This window comes from Nomascus leucogenys, chromosome 5, assembly GCF_006542625.1.
Source record: "Nomascus leucogenys isolate Asia chromosome 5, Asia_NLE_v1, whole genome shotgun sequence".
NCBI lineage: Eukaryota > Metazoa > Chordata > Mammalia > Primates > Hylobatidae > Nomascus > Nomascus leucogenys.
The window spans coordinates 128,034,997-128,058,921 of NC_044385.1; the positions used below are offsets into that span (position 1 = coordinate 128,034,997).

The 23,925-nt window shown below is 37.8% G+C and overlaps 1 protein-coding gene and 1 non-coding gene across 6 annotated transcripts in view; both read right to left on the minus strand.

Annotated features, from left to right (window-relative positions):
* The window catches only part of FGF14 (fibroblast growth factor 14), a 686,118-nt gene that overhangs the window by 54,659 nt on the left and 607,534 nt on the right, over positions 1-23,925 (minus strand). The window lies entirely within an intron of this gene.
* Positions 3,089-3,253, minus strand: LOC115835347. The gene has a single exon (XR_004030330.1). It is a non-coding gene; the product is annotated as a U1 spliceosomal RNA (small nuclear RNA).

Consider the following 23,925-nt stretch of genomic DNA (forward strand, 5'->3'; position numbering starts at 1 on the left):
TATTGAGCCAAGGGGGAAACATCTTTATTTGTAAAATAATTCATTGCTATCAATTACGCACATGAGCTAGAATGTTCAGGCCACGTTCACAAACTTCTCAATTAGAAACCCTGTATTTCTGAAAGTAATTATAAAATACATTGCATGGCAATGCTTTTCCAAGATAAAGAAAAATTCATGAAAGCGTTACACAACTTTCTGAAATTCAAAACCAGCCTAGTCAACAGGGACTACCTTCTACAGATTCATTTTCTTATACACGTGGTGCATTTATGAGTTCCATCAATATAGATGAAAATTACACACAGGTATCCGGAAAAGACATCTGAGGCCTTCCACACTTCACATTATTATCAGTGGGGATATCAGAGGGCAGCTTTCTTTCTGCATCATCTCTCTCTGTGTGAAAGCTTGTTATTTAACTGCATTTGTCAGCTAATCAGCCAGAACGTGAAGCTATTAAAATTTAGAACTGGCCTCTGGAAAGGTAGATGTTCTGTGAAACACCAAAATGAAAATTGCCTGGTGTTATGATGACCACCTTAACTTGAAGCCATCATCATTAGGATGCATTTCTCAAGGCGGCATACAGGGCGCACATGGATAATCATCGGACTGTATTTTCATCTGAAGCTTGCCATTCAGGGACTCCATCCTTAGTTCTGGGACAATAGACTAAATCCCCTCTCAATTTAAACAAATCAGTGTCAGATCTCAGCTGGCAAAAGGCAGCCTTCGAGGCTGTCTCCTTCAAAATATAGAAGGCCACAGCTCCAGCTAGAGTCATTGAAAGGCAAGAAGAGCATAAGAAAATCCCAGCTGCAGAACAAAACCCATGCTTCTTCCAAAGCACATCTCAGTGCTGAGATCTGGTCGCATGGAGCATGTTCTATAGCTACTCTTCTCTGTCTCCTGGTAATTTCTGTGCAATACTGTCTTAGTACATTTGGTATTCTTTGTACGTTCAAAATACCATGAACTGGGTGGCTTCTAAACAACAGAAATTTATTTCTCACAGTTCTGGAGGCTGGGAAGTTCAAGTTCAAGGCCCTGGCAAATTCAGTTTTTGGCGAGGGTTTCCATTTCATAGTCAATGCCTTCTTGTTCTGTCTTCACAGGGTGGAAAGGGCAAGGGGTGTCTCTCAGGCCTTTTTTAAAATGAAGTTGTTAATCCCATTCATGCAGGTGTCACCCTCATGACCTAATCACCTCCCAAAACCTTTGTTATTTGGCTTTTAGTTACAGATATTTCAAAAGGCAAAGTGTTGTACCTTTTCAAGCTTTGTACAGTGCTATCATCTGACTGCTTTATTCCCCCAAAATTCATAGGTTGAAATAGTCATCTCGAAGGGGATGGTATTAGAAAGTGGGGCCTTTGGCAGGTATTTAGTATTTGTCTTTTCATCTAACTTCTAAATTCCTGGCCCGGAGTACCATTGTTTTGTAGCCCCTATTCTACTTAAGATTTCTCTGGATGGAAGTCAGTGCAAACTTCCTTTGTTATAAAAAGGTTGTATTCTGCCACTAGTGAGTAACGGAGGAAGAGCAATTAAGAATGGCCTTTTATTAAGATGCCAGCCTTTGTTGGGCAGTTTTGGTAATATCATAATTGGCGAAATTCAGAAGCTGATGTGAGAGTTCCAGGACTGTCACCAAAACCCAGGTTTGACATCTGAATTTAACTGACACTGTTTGCCTGCTTTGAGGCTGTCCTTCCATTGTGTCTCTAACTGCAAATGAGAATGACTCCCCGAGGGAAGCCTTTGGGATCACAAATGCATAAACATCTGGGAATCAAATCTCTTTCAATTACATTAATTATCTGCTATGTGCAGGAGAAAGTTTTGAATCTAAAATAACATTAATTTAAACTTAAGGTTAGACAGAGATTTCAAACTTCCTTTAAACCCCAAAATGCTGAGGCGGGTGGATCACTGAGGTCAGGAGTTTGAGACCAGCCTGACCAACATGGTGAAACCCCATCTCTACTAAAAATGCAAAAAAAAATTAGCTGGGCATGGTGGCAGGCACCTGCAATTCCAGCTAGTCGGGAGGCTAGGGTAGGAGAATCGCTTGAACACAGGAGGTGGAGGTTGCAGTAAGCCGAGGTCGCACCACTGCACTCCAGCCTGGGTGACAAGAGCAAGACTCCATCTCAAAATAAAATAAAATAAAACCCAGAGGGGAAGAATCTATATGCACACCGTAATGAAATTGTGATAAAACATATGCAGGGAAGCACATCCTTGAGGTACTTCGTGAGAGTGCCTGGTAAATCAAATGTCTGGGATGCTTGCTTCAGTCAGTGAGGCAAGGGAAAGTCCAGGCTGCCAAATTATTTACTTAAGAAGTGGTTATAATGTTATTTTACCCAGTTGGAACTGTCTGCCTATACTAGCTTAGTGCTCAATACAGTTCAATTCTGTTGATCCTTTTTTTGAAATCTCATGCACATTTTTCTCATCTAAAGATGCCCATTGCCATCGCTAAGCCACCCTATTGTCCATCTCTTCCCAGTACAACCCACACCATGTGAATATGTGAATGTTGCAACACGACTTCCATCATGGTTCATCATGGTTCTCCTTGTGTTAAGTAGCTCGCCTATTGAAGCAAGCCTAAACCTCCATCGCCTTGCCTCAGATTGCAGCTGATGGTCTTCCATACCATTCCTGCAGGCAGCCTCTTCCTGGCAGTCAGGCAGGGCTCCTTGCTGAACGGTCTGTACAGTGTGCTCCTTGGTACCTGTTTTGCTTTTACCTATGCTATGGTCACTAGCTGTAACATCCTTCTCCTCCTCTCCTGCTTCCCATGGTCAAATGTTTGTCATTCTCAAGGTCCTTTTAGGTTCTGCCCCACCTGGCTCTTTTGGCCCACACAACCCCTCCCCTTTTCTAAAAAGTGTTTATAGATTATAGCACAGGTTTTTCTGTGGTTGTGTGTTTTTATCAGCATGTGTGAATATGTATGTATCTGTAGATAGACACTGCTTGTAATTTCTTCAAGAAAACAGCTTCTACTTGTTTCGTTCAAAATGTCTGAAGCCAATTGTTTTTGTTTGTTTTTAGAAAAAAAAAAAACTGACATCAAGGGGAGAGCATAACACAGCCCCCACTACCACCAATTATGCAATCGAATGAGTTTCCCACATTTGGGGAAATCACGGAAATCAGCACATCAGAATGCAATGGGTAAGCTCACCCTGGGAAAAACCATTTTCATGATCATGCCATCTCCCCTGTCAGGTAGGACCAGTCTGTGAATTTCTCTGTTGTCATAAAATGTGCCCAGCAAACATGGATTTGTTATATTCTACCTCACTTCTAGTGAGATATATCACTTAATGAAATAAGTGGCTGAAAAGTCACAGAAGATGTCAAGGCAGCATGTTATCTGCCCGCCTTTGCCACCTAGTCCAGAATCACCCCCTTTAGTTATCTCACCTCCCTTTATCTTTATGTAATATTAAAGAATCATTTGAAAAGGCCAGAGGGTGTAGCTGGGATCAAAAGTCAGTCAGACAAATATGTCATGTGTCCATATTAACAATACATGTTTCTTCCTGATTTAGAAATCAGACCATAGTTTCACAATAGTCAAAAACCAACAGCAAACCTGATAGTCAAAGCCTAGTAAGGTTCACTTCTTTCATTGTGTTAATGTATGAATATTTCAGTGACTAAGGCACATTTCCAAGAAATAACAATTAAGGGGAAAATGTAATTTAACAATATTTTTACATAAAACCATTATGTGTTTAAATTTACATAAATTTCATTTTGAAATATTTCTCAAACATTTCTCAAAATGTAAACAACAGATAAAAGACACATGAATCAATGCATTTGCGTACATCTAATCTGAAAGTATAAATATTTTGGGTTTAAACTATTGATCTGAATATTGCACTGAATACTATCATTATTATCTTAATATGTTCATATAAGGTCCCATGGTAATTTGACATTTTTAATGTGTCCTAATGGTAACATGATTTGACTATTATATTTACAAAAGAAACAACTAGCACCCTACTTTCTAGCAAACAATAATGTCATGTAGAATCTCTGAGAGAAACTGCATGGGCTATGTGTTTCTTTAGTAATTTTTTCTTGGACAAATTTAAAGTTGTATCTTTTTATTTTCAGTAAGTATCATGCCTTGAAAAACCTCCCTTCTCTGTGATTCTGTGGTAAAGTATCAAGGGCATAGACTCTGAAACCTGATGGTCCCACATTCAGATTTTGATTCAGCTACTTCTTAACTGACTGGCACTGGGCAATTCACTTAATATCCCTGAGCATCAGTTTGGGTATCTGGAAAGGATAGACTGGTGGTGGTACAATATTTATTATTTAAAGTTGAGATATGTCTAAAATAAATAATTATTAATAAGGTTCCCCACTTGTTGGATTGATAGAACTGCCAGTACTTGCTAAAGGGAAACAAGTTGGAAAATACTACAGACCGTGTGGAGTTAGAAAGGCACTCTTGGTTCCTTTGCTACCCTCCATCTTTTGAAGGTAGTTGTGGTTCACAGGATCTCAGCAGCCAGAAATACTGCTGCTGATTTTATAATTTTCCAGCAGGCACTTGTGAATCACCATATGCTCCAACTTTTTTTTCTATGAAATTCTGGCAGCATTTAAAAATTGAAGTCACTATGCCAATGCCAATCTAAAGATGCCAATCTACAACTTAAAGTCTTTGCTACTGTTATTCTTCAACATGAAGTCCAAATCTCCACCATTGACTTGTCATGGTCAGTGTCTTTGTCTAAATGACAGCGTATAATGACACATGGTGGGATTTTCTCTTTGTTTGAAGTTAGGTGGGGAAAGCGGTGTGCACTTGACATGTCTTTATTCTTTTTCGTTAAGAAACCCTTATTAAACCTTTAAAACTGATTTTTCCCACTCCCTTCAAACTTTGAAGGATCTTTGTGTAGTTCACCCAGAGCAGAACTCATCACACAGCACTGATACACAGGCTATGGGGAAGGGGAGATCAGGGGCATGGAGAAGCACAATGCAGGGGTTTAACAAGCACTTCTTTAACTGAATTTGGGAACTCTAACATTCCTCCGAAGCAGACGGCTCCTTGCTCTAAGAGCTCCAGTGTCTTCTCACAGCCCATACACCTGCATGGCCTTCCCACTGCTGACAACTCTGCCTCTATTTCGTGCACGTGCCACGTCAGCCACACACGTCCATCTTCCTAATGATCCTCGCGCTTGCTACTCATGGCCACCTCATGGTTCTTACACTTGCTGTCCACCCCACATGCTTTCCCTCCCCAAGCATCTTTCATAGCATGCTCCCCCTGCTCTCTGTCTCTTTGTCTTTGTCTTTGTCTCTCTCTCTCTCTCTCTCTCACTCACTCATTTCAGTTAAGTTGCGTGTCCCTTGAGTGTTACATCTGAAATAGAGCCTTCCCAAACTGATGTTGCCATTCTCTTATTCTGCTCTATTTTACGTCAAAGAGTTTATCACTGCCTGAATTTCTATGTATTTTCAGTTCACTGTTTCTTCCACTAGTCTTTGTTCCACTAGTCTCTGGCCTCAGGAAGACTGGATGTTGTCTTTTTTCTACTGTATTCTCAGCATCAGAGCTGTGCCTGATCACGATAGAAATTCAAAGACTAAATGAATACATGAGTGTCATACATATATCAAATAGTAGACTTTCAATTGTTGCATTTTCTAAAAAAGCAGGAAAGAGTCAGCGACTAACATGGTATATAGCAGAGGGCTGACGTAGTTCCTTTAACTGTATTATCTCATTTAATTATTAAAAAATATGGAGTATCTTTCATTCTCATTTTAGAGCTGAAGCCTCTGATTTTAGAATTTAAATTGCCCAATCTAAACTTGTCCAATCTAAAGATATACACTTAGGAAGTGACTGCCAGCATTTAAGCCCTGGGTTTTAGATTCCAAATTTGATACTTTTGTCTCCACATAACACAGATGTAAAATAGTTTTTAAAGAAGCTTAGAGAGTTTACAGACTTTGTTGATTTTTAGTTAAGTGGTTAATATTACTAGGTAATTGATTCAGCAGCTGGGATACGATAAATAATTAAATGAATGTTTATATAAGCAAAGAGCCAAACCAGCAATTGAATCAATAAAGCCTACTATGCTTTCATTTTTCTCTGGCTCTCCTTCTTTCCAACTTCCCTTGAATAAAGGCACCCCTTAAAATTCAGTACATGTTCTTTTTGGTCTATGGAGATCTCATTCTTTTTGATGACTTCATAACCTTAATTTTGCATTTCTATGACTGACCTTCAGTTTGAATTCCAGTCCTGTCTCCTCATGTCTAGTGAATATTCTCACTTTGAGTTCTTTTCGTTATGTCCTCAAAGTCATTATTACTCTGTGTCCCCAACTGGCTCCTTGTCCTAAATTTCCTTTCCCAGGCACTAAGCATTATCCATATTTAATTACTTAGCCAAATAATTGTTATATTCTATTCATTCTTCCTTAAATTATGTCTATATATTGCACTTACATCAAATTTATTATTTTCACTGCCAATATCATATTTCAAATCCATGTGCACTCACACCTCGATTGCTACAACAGCTGCTTTTTTGTGGTTTTATTTTGTATTTGACTTTTATTTTGAGTTCGCAGGTACATGTGCAGGTTTGTTACATAGGTAACCTGTGTCATGGGGATTTGTTGCACAGATTATTTCGTCACCAGGTATTAATTAAGCCTAGTACCCATTAATTATTTTTCCTGATCCTCTCCCTCCTCCTACCCTTCACCCTCTGAAAGGCCTCAGTGTCCATTGTTCCCCACTGTGTGTCCATGAGTTCTCATCATTTGGCAACTACTTGATAAGTGAGAACATGTGGTATTTGGTTTTCTTTTCCTGTATTAGTTTGCTGAGGATAATGGCCTCCAGCTCCATCCATGTTCCTGCAAAGGACATGATCTCATTCTTTTTTATGGCTGCATGGTATTCCATGGTGTATATGTACCACATTTCTTGAACCAGTCTATCATAGATGGGCATTTAGGTTGATTCCATGTCTTTGCTATTGTGAATAGTGCTGTAATCCCAGTACTTTGGGAGGCTGAGGCGGGCAGATCACAAGGTCAGGAGATCGAGACCATCCTGGACAACATGGTGAAACCCCGCTCCTATGAAAAATACAAAAATTAGCTGGGTGTGGTGGCACGTACCCATAATCCCAGCTACTCAGGAGGCTGAGGCAGGAGAATCGCTTGAACCCAGGAGGCGGAGATTGCAGTGAGCCCAGATTGCACCACTGCACTCCAGCCTGGTGACAGAGCGAGACTCTGTCTCAAAAAAAAAAAAAAGTATCTGTCCATATCCTTTGCCCACTTTTTAATGGCGTTGAGTTTTTTTTTGCTAAATTTTTAAGTTCCTTATAGCTGCTAGATATTAGACCTCTGTTGAATGTATAGTTTACAGAAATTATCTCCCATTGTCTAGGTTGCCTGTTTACTCTGTTGATAGTTTCTTTTGCTGTGCAGAAGCTCTTAAGTTTAATTAGATCCTATTTGTCAATCTTTGCTTTTGTTGCAACTGCTTTTGGCATCATTGTCATGAAATCTTTGCCTTTGTTGACATTGCCCTAAATGGTATTGCCTAGGTTGTCTTCTATGGTTTTTACAGTTTTGCATTTTATATTTAAGTCCTTAATCCATCTTGAGTTAATTTTGTATATGGTGCAAGAAAAGGGCCCAGTTTTAATCTTCGGCATATGGCTAGCGAGTTATCCCAGCACCATTGATAAACTAGCTAATGAATCCTTTCCCCACTGCTTTTTTTGTTGTTGTTGTTAGATTTGTCAAAGATCAGATAGTTGTAAGTGTGCAGTCTTATTTCTGAGTTCAGTATTCTGTTCCATCGGTCTATGTGTCTGGTTTTGTACCAAAGTCATGCTGTTTTGGTTACTGTAGCCCTGTAGCAGCTTCTTGATTGATATCTCTGTTTCCTGATTCCTCTGTTATAATTTATCCTGTACATTAGGGCCAAATTGATATTCCTTAAAGTTCTTTCAACAAGTCACTGCTCACAGTTCAAAGTTTGAACATCATAGCTTAGAAGTAGCTAGCTACAATGTGGTCCCAATAGACCTTTTGATCTTAACTTCTACTATTCTTTAATATCCTCTAGTTCAGAGAAGTCTTTTTAAATATGCCCTACTCATTTTTGCTGCCAGAAAATTTTCTACATTCTGATCATTTTGGGGAATATAATTTCCTCTTCTTTGAATTTATTCAGATCCCACAAGGCTCCGCCTACGACCCACCTTCATGAAGCCATTTCTGATTGGGTTGCCACATTGCTCAATTCCAGGAGACACCATTAACATATTTGTGCTCCAGGGATCAAATTTCTTGTTTACTTTCAAATATTACCCTTTCCTCCCTTTAGACTTTAGTCTTATGTAAAGTTTAATTGATGTCATTCTGAAGATTATTTTACCTTTTCAATGTTTGAATGGTAACATATACTGAATATAATCTTCCCATTTCCCAGCTATTTTCCCATTCTTATCTAATCTTTCTCTTGTCCCACTTGTCAATTTTACTCATGGCTTTTCAGGGTCAGCATGTGTTTATTAAACACTTGCTATGTGTCTTGGACTGTTTAAGACAATAGGCATACACTGTTGAATGAATTAGACTTGATCTTTGCTTTGGTGCAGCACTCACATCATTGCACATGCAACCTATGGGATCAAGTGTAGCAAGGGGGAAGTATCAGATGCTAAGGTGGCTTTAACAATAGGCTAGTGAGGTCATGAAAGGGGCCCCAGACATCTATTTCATGCATAGTTCTCAGGATCACGTCTAGCTTTATTTATGCTGTTCCACATGAAGAGGAAGCAACCAACCCCAGATCTGCTAAAATGTGTTTAGGGTCTCACATTGTCCCCTGGGTACTCTATTTGAGTAGAATGAGAAATGCAGTCATTACATCTGCCACATAAAAGCACACGTCTTCCAAATGTACATATAATGCATACATGGATGTGACATTGGTATATGTTTAGTTTTAATATTTTAAAAATTATATATAGATATGTAAATTATTCAAAGGCAGGGAGCATCCCTTCTCTCTGCTTTGTAAAGAATATTTGCGGTGAGGGTTAGCAACCCCAGATGATCATGACAGACTCTATTTAAATATCCACAGTTTCAAAACCTAGCTTCTCCCAAAGATTAAAAAAAAAAAACCCAAACAAAAAAAAAGCAAAAGCAATTAGAAATTATAAAGTAAAACAATATTATCTAAGTGCTGGGCAACTTGATGTATGTAGGTTTTGCAGCTGTGTCACTTTAAGCCATTCTTGATATTAGTAACTGGGTACTACAAGTTAAACTTTAAGTTTAAACTAAGCTACATTATCTATCTATCACCTATCTATTTATCTATTATCTATTATCAATATCTATCTTTAAAGTAAGATACATTATATATTGTAACCGTATTCTATTATCAAGGTAGCTGGCTCTATAGTATTATACGTGTTCAGAGGGTTTTTTTCCTCCTTTCATAAGTCATTTTTGAGTCTTTTCTACGGGATAGAGAGAATCAAGTATAAGGAGTATTGAAGATTAAGTTAATTTATAGTGCTTCTCTTTGCTATCAGTGTATTCTTAATGTTTTAATAACAACGCCATGGACCCTATTCCCTATGTTTTAGGACATAGAGTGATCACTGCATTTTCCCCAAGTTTCATTGTCACCTGCCAGGAACTGAACTGGACATAAAATTCATCCATGTTCCTGAAGACCCTTCTCTGCCACCTGGCACGCACCCTGAGTCAGTGTCCAGGAGCTTGGCTGATAGAACCAGCCACTGGATGTCACCCTTTCTCTATAACCAACCAACAGAGCTGGCTGCTCACAACCACCACCAAAGTGTCCACTGCTGGTCTGATGTGCTGTCAGTAAGACACCAGCTCACAGATTAGACCACACTTTCTACCTCACCTCCCAGAATTCTAAAAGAACTCATCTTCGCTAAGTCTGTCTGTCATCATGAACTACCTATTATGTTTTGTTTTCCCCCATTTCTCTATGAGAACAGGAATTTTTACATAGGCAAAGACTTAATTATTTGCTTAGAGATTTCTGATGATTCTTGATGATGAAGAGAAAATACTTTTTGTATTAGTTTTCTAGGGCTGCCATAACAAAATACCATGGTTGGAGGGGTGGAGGACGGGGAGTTAAACAACAGAAATGTATTTCCTCACAGTCTAAGAAAGTCTAAGGTCTAAGAAAGTCTAAGGTCTAAGAAAGTCTAAGGTCTACGGACGTCTAAGTGTTGGCAGGGTTGTTCCCTCCTGAGCCTTCTCCTCTTCTTGTTGGCCATCCTCCCCTGTATCCTCACAGGTCTTCCCTCTGTACATGTCTGTGTTCTAATTTCCTCTTTGTGTAAGGACACCAATCAAATTGGATTAGGGCCCACTCTAATTACATCATTTTGATTCCATCACCTCATTAAAAGCCTTATCTTCAAAAGCAATCATATTGGGGGTTAGGACTTCAACATACCCTCAACAATTTGGGGGAAGGAGGCAGAATTCAACCCATAATGCTTTTTTTTTTCCAGTTCATCTGATTCTTTTGTATTCTCTTATTGTTGCTGACAATTAAACCACATAGCATTTATATAGGCTGCTGGAAGTTGGATGGTGTTGTGCCTTTTAAGAAACTTGAAAAGAACCAACTGTCTCCACACTGGATTTTCTGAACACACAAGCCGTGGAGGTCAACACTGATGACTCACATCATGTCACTGTTTAATCCTGTCCCACCTTCTAATATACAATCTGTCTTGTCTTCCCAATTCTACTCTGCTATGTATGATCTAAAATGCAGAATCCAAAGCTCATTCTGCTCTTTATTTCCAGGTGCTCATTCAAAATATATAATAGGCAATGTGAAAAAAACACTAGACTGTAATTCAGAAAATGTGACATCATCCATGTCCCAAATTAATAATGTATCCTTCAACACATTGTCCAAGAGTATATCATAAAACTAAGCCAATAATACTTTCCCTGATTTCAAATACTGTTGTAATAAAGTTAAGCTCTAATGAATGTGTTTTGAAAGCTGTGAAGTACCATCTAGCATACTGAATAGCTGTCACTGTCCATTTTTATGATTATTGTCATATGAATGAATGGATGAACCACTGCTTTACCCTTTAAAACCAGTTAGTTTCCATTCCTATGGATCTCATAACTCTCTCCACTTACCTTTATTAGAGTATTCCTTATACTGTATTTAATTCTAACTTGACTCATTTGTTTTCCCACTGAGTTACAAACCCCTGGAAAAAAAGGATTGCGTCTGCAAGCAGCTCGGTTTCCTCAACACATAACCCTACATGGTTCTCAGGAGAAATCCCCTGTGCTTTCTGATGACTGACTGCCTCTCCTCAGAGCATGTCAGCTGCATTTCTTTCGGGGTAGCGGGCATCCTGTCTTCTTTTCTGTCCTCCTCCCCGGTGCCTCCAAGCCCCCACCCATCCATAGTGGTATGTAAGCATCTTTCCAGTCTCTTCTGCTGTTACCCCAGCAATGTGTGGGACTGCACTTGGGTTTGGTGTTTCTTTTCACCTTGTTACTCATCTCTGTCCACTGAAAAGCTTAAACCACACAGAAATGCCAGGCTGTTTTCAATTACCTTTTAATTTACGTATTTATTTTGAGACAGAGTTTAGCTTTTATTGCCCGGGCTAGAGTGCAGTGGCAGGATTTCACCTCACTGCAACCTCCGCCTCCCAGGTTCAAGTGATTCTCGTGCGTCAGCCTCCGGAGTAGCTGAGATTATAGGCGTGTGGCACTACACTTGGCTAATTTTTTTATTTTTAGTGGATACAGGGTTTTGCCATGTTGGTCAGGCTGGTCTCAAAGTCCTGACCGCAGGTGATCCACCCGCCTCGGCCTCCCAAAGTGCTGGGATGACAGGCGTGAGCCACAATCCCTGCCCCCTGCCCCACCACCACCACATTTTTTTTTTTTTTCTTAAATCATAGGGCAGTTCTGCTAGCATGGTATAGAGTGCAGGTACTCCAGGGCAGGGTGACCCAGTGATATGGGATAACCACCCAGCGAATTTGAGATCGTTGAAATGTCTGCTTTCTGACTTCCCTGTCCAGGCTGTCTCTGTCAGATTAGAGCAATTAAATGATAATGAGGACTGTGCATAGGAAAATTAATTCTGGGGACTGTAATCGGCATCCTCCCTATAGGAAACTTACACATGTGTGTAAGCACTGAGGAAAACCCTGAAATATCTGCTAGTATAATAAAAAGAGGCAGTTTTGAGATAGAATGCTGGATTAACTAATTTATTATGACCCCAAAGCATGTTGTTGTAAGAGAGACAAATTCGATTCCTTTAATGTGACTTGAACATTACGTGCTTGCCTTCCTTGCTTACTTTGAATGTGATCAAGTTCAAAACTACATACAAGGGGGAGGAGAGACAGGCATTTAATTGGATTTCTCGAAGTGTATTTTCTATGCAATTCTCTAGTTTGTGTTTGTGATATTAACCAGAAGAATTTTCTTTTCAGTTCTGGAAGCATCAACAGCACTACTTGTTAGGATTTTGGATATTTCTTTGCCCTTTTTTCCCAGGATGCTTCCTGATTTAAGAGAAATCCTAATTCTTTAATGTTATTTGTGCCTTTTTTGACTATAAATATATAGATAGTCTATATATAGGCTATATAGTGACTATATATATATAGTCACTATATGTATAGACTATCTATATATATAGACTATCTATCTCTATATATATATGTATATATATATATATATTCTTACTCTGTACATTTATTACAAGATTCTCTTCTTTCCTTCAACAGAAGGACCCATGATTTGGTTTTCCAAATCTTTCTTCAGGGATTTATTAGCCACCGTGACTCATAAATGTCTCTGATTTTAGAGCTTTCTACTTCTCTTTCACTGTGGTGTATTTGAACATGTGTAAGAATTTTTCCATTCAAATTTTTCAATATCTAGAATTAATGTCTGGAATGGAGCTCTCTTTCTTAAGACATCATTTTCCCTATTTTCATGCTTCCCACCACTCGCGTTCTCTTTTGTGTCTCCAGGCTTGTGATTCTGGAACAATTAGGGGTTCTTTCTTCCTCAACAGGTCAGCAAGTACCTAACATTATCAGCTTTTTGGAGATTCATAGGTGCCTTCATGCCCCAGTTTCTGATCTCCAGGTTAGTCCTGTGAGATTTGGTCTTCGTTTACCAACCCAAAACATAATTTGTAACTCACGTGGAAAATCATGCCCCTTACGCTCTGCTAAATTAGATCCTCTTTTTGAAACATATTTCACAGATTCTATGACCATCATAAAGTTGATTCATGTAAGTTTCTAAACTCTTCTCTAATCATTTGGAACCCTTCAAAACGTAAAGCACAAGCTGTCGTGCACCTGAGTTTTGTGTGTTCTCCAACTTTAAAAGGTTCCATTAAAATTCAAAGGATCTCAGGACTTAAGATCCCGAGGTAAACTAGGGTGAGAAGATGAATTTTAAAATGAATATATGAAACTTTTTATAGATAGTATTAGTTTTCTAAGATAAAAAAGTATATTAAATTAAAAATTCCAATAACATTTATATATATTAAGTTAATAGGGACTTTTTATTAAAAAGCTTCTATTATGCCTGTCAGACAATTTTCAGAATCTCCTCTTAAAATTTAAATGCCTTTACATTATTATTTATGTTATTATTAATAATAATGCCCTTACATTATTCTTATTTTTTTCTTCATTGCAAATAATATATACTGAAAGAGGCTTCTTCTTCTCCTTGCCTTTGGTCTTCAACCAAATGTTAAATGCCTTTCGGATATTAAGACCTCAGATTCTACCTCTGGGTCCCATCTCTATCATCAAATCTTATAATCATTTCAGTTTGTTCCCTAGGTGAGGTTCTAATTCTAGTATTTTTTTTTCATTTTCCATTAATTTCCCCCAAATCTCATTTTTACCAAGCTTTATTTTTTAAAATAGTAACTTCTTTTCATTCTCTTTTATCCACTCTACCTTTTTTTAAATTTGTAATCAAGGCATTCCCTCTTTTATCTAATTATATCCAATAAGAGTAACTGTGGTAAACATTTAAGAACTAAGATGTTCCTAAAAATGCCTAGAGCATAGTCAACTATATTTGAGTGAAGAGAACTAGAATTGGGGTAGATTTACTAATTGCCTCTATTCATTTTCTTTTTTTTAACTTTTGTTTAGATTCAGTGGGTACATGTGCAGGTTTTTTACATGGGTGTATTGTGTGATGGGAAGGAGGGAAGGTGCAAAGGCAAAAATCTACCCATTGGGTACTATTTATTTGCTTTTAACTATCTATGTGTGTTCCATAATTAAGTGTACATTGTTAAAATAAATATACCACCTAGACGTTAAACACCAAATTCCATAAAGCTAGGTGCATTCTTCACACTTCAGCATGCCTCATTGTCCCTTTTTGGAAAATTTTTAAAGCTTTATTCCTGAGTCCACCACAAAGGTGTTGGTTAAATAGTTCTGGGCTTACGTTGGAGAATGAGTATTTTATGTAAGGATCCTGGTAATTTTGATGCAACTTGATCTTGGATCACATTATGATAAATATAGATGAAGAACTAGAAAAGAGTAGCCGTAAATCTGCAGAACCTTGCAATTCGTTATATTTGTTTTTATATGTACCAATGATAATGTGAATTTGGTATCGATATTTGTGACAAAGATATAGGTGCTTGCATTTGAAAGTGCATGCTGTGTTTTCTTTGGTTCTATCAATAAGTCAGATGAAGTAAAGAATTTGCAAAATGTTGGTGAAACATATTTGCTAACACACAAGCATTAGCTCTTTTTGTGAGTGGCTGTAAAGGAACACTTCGCGGGCAAGTAAGTCCCGTGCTCTATTTCTGTCCCTTCCCCTTTACAGCTGGGTGGCCTTGAATAAACACAGAACCTCTCAAACGTGTGTCCCCTCTGAGTATACTCTGCGAATGGCACTTCCTACTTCAAAGTGTTGTTGTGAGGCTCAAATGAAAATATACTGTAAGGTGCTGTAACAGGCATGAAATATATGTGGCATGAATATTTTGGAGTGTGAAGCATTGTATGCTGGATTTTCTAGCCTTAATGAGCTGACAATTTTATTCTCCCATTTCTACACTCACCACTCCTAACTTTTACATTACATTTTTTTTGTAAGTTCTGAAGTCTCACCTTATTTCCTCTGGAATTTCTCAAAATACAGCAGTCAACAAAGGACAGTCATTTGACAAATGTTTCAAGTGAGGGACTTTACAAGCATACTACTCATTAGTAAAGGCTTCTTGCTAATATTATTTTCAACTCCTTTCTCCAATACTTCCTTATAAGCAAGGAGATTATTATTAGGGAGAGAGTCAATCATGGCCTTCTGCAACTGCTAAGGCACAGCAGATTGGCAGATTTCTAAAAGCCAAGATCACTCAAGATGATCTTTGACCTTCCTACCCCATTTCCACCCATTATTGTTAATTTTAACTCTTCTGACCAACTTTGAGTAAAATGTACAAATGTTCGCTGAAACCCACAGTGTAAAAATGTGTCTAAAAATTTGTGTGCATTAAGGAAATGAGATGACTGAGTTAAACCCATTCATTTGGAGAACCCACTTGAAAAGTTATGTTCCCTGGATATCAAATGACAAGCTGGATGTGTTTATATATTGGCATTAGAGCCTGAAACTAACACAGTATTAACTCTCCCTAGAGAACGATGCAATGAAATGTACTACCCAATGAACATAAATAGAAATTGTTACTGAAGCCTTATTTGGCCTTTGTGACAAGTGAGAAAATATATGTAAATCTAAATGATCACAATAAAATGATCTATAATTGTTAACAGGAAATAATATCCAAACAAGAGACTACCTTCTTAACAGCGTAGAGTTTAAGGAAAATGCAAGTAGAATAAGTAAAGAAAGAAAAACAAAATTGGCAAGAGTGGTATAAAGATTAACAATTACAGTGAACTGTAGCTATTTTCCTATTGTCAGATGAAATCCTTAGATTTGAGGTAAAGAGCCATGGTCCACACCCAAACACCACCATTGCTTTGGGTTGCTGAAACAACAGGGAATAAAGCTAAGAGGTTTCTGGTACAAAATGACAACTCTTCATTTTAGTGTCACTCAGGTTGACAACTGATGCACAAGATTCATGTCACAACTCATCACTGCCTATCTTGAGGATATGGGCCTTGCAAGCCTCCAGCAAAAATGAAAACTCTGAACAACACAGTGAAATCTCATTTCACAAGATGCACTAGAATCAAGGCCATTTTTGTGGAGGAAAAAATCATAGAAAAGAGTTATTGATTTATTCCTCCAATAGACTGCCATTGCAAGAGGGCTGTGAAAAATAAAAATTGTTGTTATAAATCCAACATCATAAAACAAATCTTGTGCACAAGTATTTTCTTTGCCCCTCATACCATCATTTTTGTTGTTTTAACCAATTCACTCTACATTTAAAAACAAGGAGAATTCACATAAAGCTGTGATTTCTAGCTTCTCTTGAAAAATCAGAAGATTTAGCAAGGGGCCCTATAGTCCTTGATGGAACAATCAGTTGGAGCTGAGTAGAACCTGCCTATTTTCATTTTTTAAAAAATTTGATTGGCTTTTTTTGTATATTGCCAAATTATAGTTATATATATATATATGAAGTACAAAGCAATGTTTTCTGAATACAATGTGGAATTATTAAATCAAGCTAACTTATCCATCACCTCAAATATTTGACATTTTCTTGCAACAAAAACATTTGAGATTTACTCTCTTAGTGATATGGAGATGTACATTACTCAGTTATTAGCTGTATTCACCACACTGTGCAACAGATCTATAAAAAATACTCAAAATTATTTATCCTATCTAACTGAGGCTTTGTATCCTTTGATTATCATCTCCCCATTCCTTCCACCCTCCAGCCTCTGGTAACCACCATCTACCCTGTGTTTTCATGAGTGCAATTGTTTTACATTCCACATATAAGTGAGAATAAAAGGTTTTACATTCCACATATAAGTGATAAGAAAAGGAAAAGTTTTCTGTATGAGGATGTGTGGTATTTGTGTGGTATTTGTCTGTGTTTGGCTTATCTCACTTAGCATAATGTTCTCCAGTTCCATTCATGTTATTGCAAATGACAGAACTTCCTCCCTTGGTAAGGCTGAATAGTATTTCGTTGTGTATATGTATGTACCACATTGTCTTTATCTATGTATGTGTTGATGGACACTTCAACTGATTCCATAAGTTGGCTATTGCACATAGTGCCACAATTAACATGGGAGTGCAGACATCTCTTGGACATACTGATTTCGAATCTTTTAGGTAAATACTCAGAAGAGGGATTGCTGGATCATATGGCAATTCTATTTTTAGTTATTTGAGGAACCTCCATACAATTTTCCATAATGGCAGCACTAATTCACAGTCCCACCAGCAGTGCACAACCTCTTCTGTCCCTCAACATGACCCATCACTTCCTACACCCAAACTGATTCACTCATTGATGCTCCTGACCTCCTAAACATGTGAGTTTGAGATCATTTGCTAAACCATAACTAGGGCTGTTGTGTAATTCATTCCCTCCACATTTTATTTTGAAAATTATCAATTAGCTATATATATATTAGTGAGACTCTGATGTTTGTAGCTCTGTCATAGGCGATAATGCTTCTTGCAGATACATGGAAATATATGGGAGATAGGTAAATACCTTCAGGGAGAATTGGAATGCCACTGCGTCACACACACACAAACTTCCAATGTCACATCAGCAATTCAAGCAGTTATATCCTCATAAATGGGTGCAGTTGGCTTCCAACCATACTCATTCTGTCATTCTTCTGACTCGATTTCTTTTTTGTTTATCTGTTTTTACTTTATTTCCTCTCCATCTTTCTCTCTCCTCCTTTTCTTGCTCACTGTCTCTCTCCCCCTGGTTCTCTTTCCTGCCAATAACTACTGAGGCTCTCTGTAAGCATCTGTGCTCTCTCTCAGTCTCTAGTCATTCCTAGCACTTTGAAGTCAGCTCTCTTTCTCTATGGTTCTTAAATCTACCAAAGGAAAACATGTGATTTGGTCAGTAGTCAGGTGCTACTCAATATAGAATGTTCCTGTTGGGTAGACTTTCTGGCCCTGATCAGAAGGGACTGAGATAAATACCACGTGGGTAAACCAAGCAGGACCACTTACGTACAACACTGCCAGCGGTCCCTTTTTCTAGGGCCAAATAGCAAGCCTTCTGATACACGAACTAATATCAGGGACAGGGCGTCTATGTTTTAGCAGCAGTTTACAGCCTGAAATTTTTTTCCTGTTTCTCATCTTTGAGTCCCTTGGGGATTTAGTGCTACCTCGTAGCAGAGAATTAAAAACAAAACCCACCACCACTACAACAACAAAACTGTGCCCCTGAAACCCATGCTATATTCAACTGAATATTCTAAGGTCTTTGCCTACAAAGCCATCTCTAGCAATTTAATACAATTGTGAAATGGAAAAGTTGGCAAATGCAAAACAATACCTTATGTTCAAGGTATGCCTTTATTAGTGGAAGTTTATCGAAACAGATGTTTATGCTATTTCCTATAAACCAGATAGATTCTAAAATATTTTATTCTATAAAGATGTATTGACTTTATATGAAAAAATTATTGAAAAATCTACAAGCTGGTGAAACTCTTTAGAATTATATTTCTATTACAAGTTTATTTTTAATTTCAAAAATGTACTGCATAAATGCAGCAAAACCTTTATTGTCACATATTAAAACATGTACATTATTGTGTGCAATTAAAATTTCATTACCTTAAACCAAAAAGTGAGTTGGCCAGATAGTAAATAATTTAGGCTCTAAGGCTGAAAAGCGCTTGTATTAATTACTCAACTCCACCACTATTTTGCCAAAGCAGTCACAGACGATATGCATTCACATGAATGAGTGTGGCTGCATTCCAATAAAGCTTTATTTATAGAAATAGGGGACAGGCCAGATTTAACCAGCAGTTACAGTTTGCCAAATGCTGCCCTAAGCTGTTGATTGTTAAGCTATAAGAAGAGAGAAAGTCCTTTTAGGACTACATACAGGAAGTATATTTAAAAAGAAAAGAAAAGGAAAACTTTTCCATAGCATCTTCCCCATTGTTTAATTATTTCTTTTGTTTAACTTAACTAGTAACTTAGACCTTCTGGGGTATGAGGAGGGGAAATTAAATCCCCTGAATCCGTGAGGTTTGCTGTCTCCTTAAAAGTTCAGCTTTTCCATATACCTGACTCATCATAGAACAGTGGCAGTAAGGCAACACACACTTTCTTTTCATTTTGCCTTCATATTCCTGAACCATCAGAAGTAGAAAATAAAAATAGCAATGGCAGCCTGGATAGCAGAGAAAAGCAGCACAAAGCAAAACCAGAAGCCAACACTAGAGGGGCAAACCTGTCATGAAAATTACTCAACCACGGTACAGGAATCACGTCTTAGGATGTACACACAATCACGGCACATCAAGTGAGTCACAGATACATTCATGTTGCATATATTTAGTGGGTGATTAACATGTAGCCAATTAAAGTTGGACTTTGCTACATGCAGAAATCATCAGACAGTATTCTATTAAACGTAGAAATAGCTCTGTAATCTTGTGTGTTTTCTCTGAAAATACAGCCGAATTGAGGAAGAAATGCCAAATACGATAGAATTTAGCTTGTGTAAAGTGTGCTACATGTAGATACTGAATGTAATCTCAGACACTTACCAAAAAACACTTTATATATGTCCAAAGTATATGGCAGTAATGGCCAAAATTAACAGCAGTTCCTAGAAAAATAACCTATAATATTTTTAGAAATGGTAAAATATAAAGTTCCACTGAGTGGTCATGTTTTTCTTCAGTAAAATAGCTTAAAATTAACATTTTTAAGTTATATGAACATGATTTAATATATACAAAACAGATTATGCCAAAAGCCATTACTAAAATTCATTTCTTTAAATCCTCAATTATCACTCTCTAGCAAGAACCTGCAATAATGCCTTAGATAAAACACCTTGCTGCAGCCTTCCAGATCTCTTCACTCTGATCCTGCCTCCCCTGACCCTTTTTATCTTGGTGCTCACCTTCCATACTGTTCTGTCTCTACTCTGCTCTAACGTTGAGCCTGAGAATGCACTGGGGGTCCTTATGCCCCATATTTTGTTTCTGTGGCCTCTTACCATCAGTTATGGGATAAATTATATTCCCCCCTAATTCATATATTGAAGTCCATACCCCCAGTACTTCAGAGTACAAACTGTATTTGGAGACAGGGTCTTAAAGGGGCAATTAAAGACAAATACGATCATGAAGATAGGCCCTAATCCAATAGTACTGGTATCCTTATAAAAAGAGGAGAATTGTACATAGGCATTCAGAGAGGAATGACCATGAACAGACAGAAGAGATGACAGCCACCTAGGAGCGAAGGAGAGAGGCCTCAGAAGAAACAATCCTGCCCGCACCTTCATTTCAGAATTCCAGCCTCCAAAACTGTGAAAAAAATACATTTCTGTGCTTTAAGCCCCCCGGTTGGTAGTACATTGTTACGGCAGCCCTAGCAAACAAAAATATCCTCATTGCTGTCCCCTCCTGCAAGGTCATTCAAGCTATTGCTCTACTTTCTATGTCCAGATTAATCAGGGCCTCCTCGGCCAAGTATTTCCAAATCCTGCCCTCCACAGGGATAACTATCCTCTCTTCTCTGTGGTGCAGGGCTTGGGGCTGGAATCACAAAAGCCAGACCCAGCGCCCAATTCTCTTGCCTATCAGCTTGGGAGATATTCTCGCAAGTCTTCTTTTTCTCATCTTTAAAATTAGAATTATAATACCCACCTCACAACATGAGACAGTGTGTGTGCAAACAGTTGTTGTTTCTTTGTAAACTTACTGAATGCATTTTTCTTGAATTATAACATACTCTATGCTACATCACTTTTAATTGTGTATACTTCTGGTTTTTCCTTCTAGGTAGCAGGATGCTGGAGTATACGGGTTAAGTTTATTTATCTTTATAGACAGGGTGGCTAGGACAGCTCTTGCCCTATGGTTCCTCAAAGAGTACTTTCTGGACACAAAATAATGAAATGACCAATTAATTTGTCACATGTAATTGTGCATCCTTTATAAAAATGTTTGTTGATAACTGGAATGACACACATAAACAGGGGTCAATTTTCTCATAAAATATCTACAGAATATAAACGGTGGGGTTGGGCATGAGGGAGGAGCCACAGTAAAAGTTAACAGAACAAATATTTATTGGTAAGTGGAGAGAGAGTGCATCATATTAGCAGGCCGACCAAGCTTTGATTTCAGCCTTTGCTTTCCAGTGTTAGGTACTGGCTTTGAGAGTTGTACTCTATTTGTTCATTATGAAAATGTATTATCTGACCAAAGAAAATGAAGATTTGCAACCTTGGGCACTAACTAAAGAGAATGTCATGAATTGGTGTGTGTATTTGTGTGTGTGTGTGTGTGTTCGTGTGTGTGTGTGTGTTCAACCTCAGTAGAAACAGAGATGGTTAGAGTCAATAAGAAAATGTTAGCTTGGAAATTAAGAACCTTCAAAAAACCAAATAATCATTTGTTCAATAATAATTGTCTTGAAGTTGATTCAAAAAGCAGTCTTTTGTTAAAAGACATAAAGACAACAAGAAAGAATTAGGAAAACTCATGATATCTATCAGTAAATGGTAAGATTTGAAAGTTATGAAAGTACTTGCTAATGTTACTCGCTGTTCTTTGATAAGCTGTAGTTTAAAATGTCTTCCCTTTTACATCCTTTCAGTACGTTTAAGTGACTCTATTTTTTTGTATTTGATCTTAAGGAAATTTGTATTCTCATAAAAGAAAAAAGCTGGCTTGAATTGCTATGTTTCTCTATCAAAAGAAAACAACAAATCCTGGTCTCAACATGTCTTTCACAGTTTTCCCTGGAGTAAGCATAAAAACAAAACATATTAGGAGCATGTAGTGGGCAATTTAATTCCACAGAGATGTTTCCTGTCCTGTAAGTAAAATCAACAAACAAGGAAGTAAGAATTTGTTTTCTAATAATGTGTGTCCTGGAAAACTTGCTGGGTCTTTATCTCAGCCTCTGAGCTGAAAACTGTCTTAACGATGAAATAGGTTGAGATTAAAATAGCTCAATTATGTTGATCATAAACAAGTGGCCTTATTGACATTTTAACTCATGACAGTTCATCTAGAAAGTAATAGATGAGAAAAAAATATCTAAACTGAAAAGCACTCTTCCACATCTCAGATCTCTGGTCTTTTCGTGGGTGGGGTTGGGGGGCATGTGGTCAACACTGAATATGCACGTAGGATAATGAACAATCTTGCTATGAATAGGCTAATACAATTTTAAAATTGTGTACCTCTTGCAAGTTGCCATTTTAAGGGCTGTGTGGAATCTTGGGTTGCATTTGCCTGTGTCTAAGGGAAGGCTGTTTAGATATGTGCTTATTTAAGTCACTGAAATGTAGGATTAAGGAAGTGAGATGTGTATTTGTAAGTGTTTGTGTGTGTACACTAAACTTATGACTGTGCAGGCTGGTGTAGGCAGTGAGAAAGTCAGCTTCATCAATGACCTTGGCATGACATTTGCAAAATTCTGAGCTAGCTGCAGTTTTAAAGTGTTGTTTCCTAAAACTATACAGTATATTTATACATCGGCAGATGTATAAATAATTAGAGCATTAATCATTTCTCAATGAGTTAATCTAAGGTAAAGATTGCCTCATACATATACAGTAAACACAAAATAACTATTTACTGCATACGAATGATTTCCAGTGAATTTTTTATGCAACATGAGCATACACAATTGTTCCACATCTACTCAAGTCTCAGCATAATGTGGCTTTTTCTTTACCTGAAGTCCATTTGGGAATGGGAGGTTGGAGACTTTTTTTCTCCCTATCCGATCTTTCTTGTTTCAAATTCATGCTGTTCTCTCTGCTACTCATTTTGTCTTTCAAACCTGAACTTTCATAGGGTATATGAGCCCAAAGGATAGAGAAGTCACATCAGTGCCTTCGTGTGACATTGATGTGATATCTCAGAAGCCCGTCTTCTCTCTTTTCCAGACTCAGCTGCTGTTCTCTTGGTAAGCAGAGGGGAGCCTGCAAGCAGTGTAGGCAAATGCCCTGCTGAGGTGATGTGCCACAGCAGAAGATTTCTTTGCATAGTTTAGTGCTGGAAATAAAGGATTTAAGGCAGCAAAACATGGCTTTAGGTCAATTTAAATAATGCATGGCAATGACAAACAGTGAGCAGCCGAACATTTGGGGGAAATTGATAAATATATAGCATGTACGTATTAGTCTGCAATAGTCATTACTTTTCCTCACTGTCTGGATTGAAGATCCTTGATTCTGCTCTACCCAGCAGACCCTTCCCACTTCCTTCCCAAAGTCTACTATTCTTAGGATAATTGGAAGACTACCCAAAGCAAAAAGATCAATGGAAGGACAGTGATACAAATGAACATTAGGAACTAAGGACTTTATAAAAATGCTCAAAACGAACAACTCAAGGGGAAAAGGACACCTAAAAATAGTCTTCAGAATTGTCCACCATAATGATTTCATGGAAATTACAAGAACGGTTGCACGATAACATGTATAGAAGATTGTATATGGATTTTATCAGACTTAGTGCAGACAAATGAATTGCCTTTTAGGTAAACTTTACATAGAAGGAATGTCAATTTTTAAGGAATGTTCTCTACCTACTTCTCCACAGACACATGTCTCCATAGAGACATAAAAAATGGCC